Source organism: Erinaceus europaeus, chromosome 19 (assembly GCF_950295315.1).
Source record: "Erinaceus europaeus chromosome 19, mEriEur2.1, whole genome shotgun sequence".
Taxonomy (NCBI): Eukaryota; Metazoa; Chordata; class Mammalia; order Eulipotyphla; family Erinaceidae; genus Erinaceus; species Erinaceus europaeus.
Window position 1 is genome coordinate 7776816 of NC_080180.1, and position 6073 is coordinate 7782888.

Sequence of the window (6073 nt, forward strand, 5' to 3'; positions counted from 1 at the left end):
AACATGCACTGAACCTTGTGTGCCACCTCCTAGCCTTGGGATTTTATTTTTGACACATTTTACTTTTTTATCATTGGATAGAGACAGAAATTGAGATGGGTGGTCCAGGAGGTGGCGCAGTAGCTAAGGCACTAGACTTTCAAGCAGGAGGTCCTGAGTTCAATCCCTGGCAGCACATGTACCAGAGTGATGTCTGGTTCTTTCTCCTATCTTTCTCAGTAAATAAGTAAAATTTAAAAAAAAATAAAAAGAAACTGAGAGGGAAGAGGGAGATAGGAAAAGAGAGACACAGCCTGCTGCACTGTTCGACTACTCATGAAGCTTAACCTCCCGAAGATGGGAGCCAGGGACTTGAACCTGCGTCCTTATGCATTGTAATGTGAGTGCTTAACCAGGTGCGCCACCACCTGGCCTCAAAAAAATTACAGTCAAGGCAGGGGTAGACAGCATAATGGTTATGCAAACAGACTCCCATGCCTGAGGCTTCAAAGTCCTAGGTTCAATCTCCCGCACCACCATAAGCCAGAGCTGAACAGTGCTCTGGTAAAAAAAAAAAAAAAAAAAAAAAGTCAACAATGTTTATACACTTTTCCCATGTTTGGGAGCTACTCTTTTTCCCTGTTCTGGCTTTCTAGCCCTTTTTCCAGCCATGACATCATCTCCCCAGACAATAACCTGGGTCCACCTCCGTATCAGATGTCAGGCTCAGGCAAAAACTAGGAAAGTCATGGGCCCTTTGGAATATAACTAAAATAAGCCTACTAGCTATTTCCAAAACAGAGACCCCAAATTTTCATCTGCAATATTCCAGCCTTTAGGTTCATGATTAGTCAACAATTTGTTCTGCTTTGTATGTTAACTCTTTTTCAGCCACCAGGTTCCAGATGCTACCATGATGCCAACCAGACTTCCCTGGACAGACGGCTCCACCAATGTGTCCTGGAGCCCCGCTTCCCCAGAGCCCTGCCCCACTAGGGAAAGAGAGAGGCAGACTGGGAGTATGGACCGGCCTGTCAACGCCATGTTCAGCGGGGAAGCAATTACAGAAGCCAGACCTTCCACCTGCATCCCACAATGACCCTGGGTCCATGCTCCCAGAGGGATAAAGAATAGGAAAGCTGTCAGGGGAGGGGATGGGATTCGGAGCTCTAGTGGTCAGAATTGTAGCCCTCTTATCCTATGGTCTTGTCAGTGTTTCCATTTTATAAATTTAAAAAAGATGTCTGTAATAGGGAAGGTGAGCAATTTATTCTAATAAGAAACAAGATACCTTCTTTATAAAAAAAAAAAAAAAAAACCCAGAGCACTGCTCAGTATGGCGTGACGTGTGGGGGATTGAACCAGAGACTTGGGAGCTTCAGTCATGAAAGTCCTTTTGCATAGCTATTTGCTAGCTTCACCTGGGGTTTTACCTTTATGTACCCCAAGCATGAGCCAGCTCTGGCCACCATTTCAGGCAGCAAACTAGGATGAACAAAGGCCCATATCTGCTCCTGCCTCTCGCTGGTAGAAGAGTAACACAACCAGACAGGTGTTAAATTTTAATAAGTATTTTCACATTGATTAAATCAGCAACAGATTTAGTAAAAAGCACAATAAGGATTCTTAACAGGAGCCTTTAAAATGACTTCACGTTTGCACCAGCTGTTTTATGCTCGGTGAACTCACTAAGGATTCAGCCCTCCTTGACCATCTGCAAGGCCTAAAGGTGGTGACAGAACAAAGTCTCTGGGAAGAGCCACTGGAGGAAGACTGGTCCTGAAATGAGCGCAGCCTAGAATGTTCCCAGCTGTGGCGATGGACTGTGAGCTCGGTGGCAGGGACAGGTCACACAGGCTCCTAATAATAGGAATACGTTTGCCTGAGCTCTGATTGATGGGATGAACAGTCAGTGGTATTTATATGTGTCTCTCATGTTTGAAAACCACTCTCTTCCCTCATCCAGCCTTCTAGCCCTAGTCTCAACTCTGACACCATCTTCTGAGACAATATTTTTAATCCACCTGCATGTTAACTATCAGGCTCAGGCAAAAATTACTAAAGTCATGAGCCCCTTAGAACATACTTAGACTTAACATAGACTTCCTAGCTTCTTCCCACACAAAGTCGCCTAATTTCATCTGCTCTGTTTTTTCTTTTTCTTTTTGCCTCCAGGGTTATTGCTGGGGCTCGGTGCCTGCACCATGAATCCAGTGCTCCTGGAGGCCATTTTATTCCCCCCTTTTGTCGCCCTTGTTGTTGTAGCCTTGTTGTGGTTATTATTGTTGATGTTTTTCGTTGTTGGATAGGACAGAGAGAAATTGAGAGAGATGGGGAAGACAGAGGGGAGAGAAAGACAGACACCTGCAGACCTGCTTTACCGCCTGTGAAGCGACTCCCCTGCAGGTGGGGAACCGGGGGCTTGAACTGGGATGCTTACGCTGGTCCTTGCGCTTTGTACCACGTGCGCTTAACCTGCTGCGCTACCGCCCTACCCCCATCTGTTCTAATCTTACCTTTGGTTTCCTGTTTATTAAACAATTTGTTCTGCTTTTTTAAAAAATATTTTTTATTTATTTTCTCTTTTGTTGTCCTTGTTTTTCATTGTTGTTGTAGTTATTGTTGTTGTCGTTGTGATAGGACAGAGAGAAATGGAGAGAGGAGGGGAAGACAGAGAGGGGGAGAGAAAGACAGACACCTGCAGACCTGCTTCACTGCCTGTGAAGTGACTCCCCTGCAGGTGGAGAGCCGGGGGCCCGAACCAGGATCCTTGCTGGTCCTTGAGCTTTGCGCCACGCGTGCTTAACCTGCTGCGCTACCGCCTGTTGTTCTGCTTTTTATCTTGTCACCTTTCAGCCACCAAGTTGCAGCTGCTACCTCGACACCATCCTGACTTCCCTGGGCAGATGACCTCATCAATGTGTCCTGGAACCCCACCTCTCCAGAGCCCTGCCCCACTAGGGAAAGATTGAAACAGGCTGGGGGTATGGATCCACCTGTCAGTGCTTAGCAGAGAAGTAATTACAGAAGCCAGACCTCCCACCTTCTGTACCCCATGAAGAATTTTGGTCCATACTCCCAGAGGGATAAAGAATAGGGAAGTTTCCAGTGGAGGGGATGGGATACAGAACTCTGATGGTGGGAACTGTATGGAATTGTACCCTTGTTATCTTACAATCTTGCTAATCATTATTAAATCAGAAATAAAAAAAAAGTCTGAAAAAAAATTAGTCTGGAAGCCAGGCTGCACAAAGGACCCTGCAGACAGCGCTGCTTTTTCAGGGAAGGACAGCAGGAGCCATTGTGGTTAGGGAGTCAGGACAAAGAGCAAGAAAAAGATCAGAGACAGATGGACACCTTCGCAGGCCATGGCAAGGGCTGAGGTTTTTGCTATGTGGAGGTGGAACCCTCCGGGGTCGTTTTAGGCAGAGAGATGACATGCTCTGATTTGGGATAAAACAGCTCTAGCTGCTTCTGGTAACCTGGGCACTCTACCTGGTACGCCACTGCCCAACACTTCTGGCTGCTTTTGAGTACAGCCCATAGGAGCCAATTGTGAGGCCACAGCAGAAACCTAGGTGAGATATAATGACCTAGCACATCAGTGGGATGGCAATATGAGGATGCCAGAAATATTGAGAGTGACTTTGTAATGGACTGGAGGTGAGATGTGATTAAAGAGGCGTCAAGAATGACAGCAGTATTTTTTTGGAATGAAGTTGCCATTTATTTATTGAAAAGAGAGATTGTTAGAGTGGCTGATGGGTGTGTGTGTGTGTGTGTGTGTGTGTTAGGGGCCACAGGAAGGAGGAGAGTATGTTGAAGCCTGAGCAGAGATGGGGAGATAGAGATTAAGATCCAATTGGGGAGTCGGGCAGTAGCTCAGTGGGTTAAGCACACATGGCACAAAGCTCAAGGACCGGCGAAAGGATCCCGGTTCAAGCCCCTGGCTCCCACCTGCAGGGGAATTGCTTCACAGGCAGTGAAGCAGGTCTGCAGGTGTCTGTCTTTCTCTCCCCCTCTCTGTCTTCCCCTCCTCTCTCCATTTCTCTCTGTCCTATCTAACAACGACAACAATAATCACCACCACAACAATGAAAAACAAGGGCAACAAAAGGGAAAATTTAAAAAAAACTAAGATCCAATTAGAGGGACTGGGCAAAGGCACACCTGGTTGAATACTCATATTACCATGCATAAGGACCCAGGTTCAAGCCCTCGTCCCCACCTGTGAGGGAGGAAGCTTCATGAGTGGTGAAGCAGTGTGGCAGGTGTCTGTATTTAACTGTCTCTATCTCCCACTTCCCATCTCAGTTTCTCTGTGTCTCTATCAAATAAATAAAAACAATAGTCTTTTTTTTTTTAAAGACCCATCCAGCAGAGAAGCAATTACAATAGCCATACCTCCCACCTTCTGCACCCCATAAAATTTTTTGGTCCATAGAGGGACAAAGAATAGGGAAATTTCCAATGGAGGGGGTGGGACATGGAACTCTGGTGGTGGGAACTGTATGGAACTGTACCCCTCTTATCCCACAATCTTGTCAACCATTATTAAATCACTAATAAAAAAGATCCAATTAGATGTCCCAGAGACTACATCAAGTAAGACAGCTGAGCTGAGATGCTGAGGTCAAGACTGACCCAGAGATAAAAATGCTGGATATGAAATGTTACAGGGCCAGGGAGGTAGCGACCGAAGTTGCACAACAGATTTTGATACCTGAAACCTTCAAGGTCCTGGGTTCAATCCATAAGCCAGGGTTGAGCAGTGCTCTGGTTAAAACAATTAACCAAATATTTTAAAGTATGTGTAGATACTATTTGAGATGATCAAGGTACAGCCCAGGGTTACTCCAGTGCTGAAGTGTCAGAGAAATTATGTGTCTGTTAATTCCATTATTTACTTGTTTAGGAATGACTCTTGATCCCTTGATAACCTAGTCACGGAGTTTTATTTTTTATTTTTATTACCACCAGGGTGATCACTGGGGCTCAGTGCCCATGATATGAATCTACCACCTCTGGTGGCCATTTTCTTCTCTTTCTCCTCTTCTTTTTTCTTTCTATCTTATTTGATAGGACAGAGAGAAAGCAATTGAGAGGGGAGGGGGACATAGAGAGGGAGAGAGCAAAAAGAGACACCTGCAGCCCTGTTTCACTACTTGTGAAGTGGTCCTCTCTGTAGGTGGGGTGCAGAGACTTGAACCCAGGCCCTGGAGCATGGTAATGTGTGTGCCCAGCCAGGTGCTCTACGGCCCAGTCCCAGAGTCTTGGGGTTCTTGGGAAAGAAAAAGTAGACGGCCTTCCAGGAACTAAACTGAAGTGCAGAGCAAGTTATGAGATTGACTGCAAAATGCTGAGATATGTGGCATGAAGTGGCAATAGTCCTGCAGTTTCCTTCCTTCCCTCCTTCCCTCCTTCCCTCCTTCCTTCCTTCCTTCCTTCCTTCCTTCCTTCCTTCCTTCCTTCCTTCCTTTTTTTTTTTTTGCCTCCTGGGTTATCACTGAGACTTGGTGCCTTCACTACGAATCCACTGCACCTGGAGGCCACCTTTCCCTATTCTGTTATCCTTGTTACCACTACTGTTGTTGTTGGACAGTACAGAGAGAAATGGAGAGAGGAAGGGAAGACAGAGAGCGGGAGAGAAAGACAGACACCTGCAGACCTGCTTCACTGCTTGTGAAGCGACCACCCTGCAGGTGGGGAGCCGGGGGCTGGAACCAGGATCCTTGCACTTCGTGCCATGGCTGCTCAATCCACTACACTATCACCTAGCTCCTGAAGAGTTTTCTATTTATTGTATTTATTTATTATTTTACCAGAGCACTGCTCAGCTCTGGCTTATAGAGGTGTTGCGGATTGAACCTGGGACCTTTGGTGCCCAGGCATAAAAGGGGCCCTGCAGTTTTCATTAAAAAAAGAAAAAAAAAAGTTCTGCCTTGAGTGCTCCTCAGTATGACCAGGCATTGTCATTGCAATGAAACTTGTGTTGCACAACCTAAAGTGTCCACTAGGTGGCGGAAAAACATTAAATCCCCAGTCTCCCACTTTCTTCCCCTTCCTGAGGACCCTCCGATTTTAAAAGCCTACG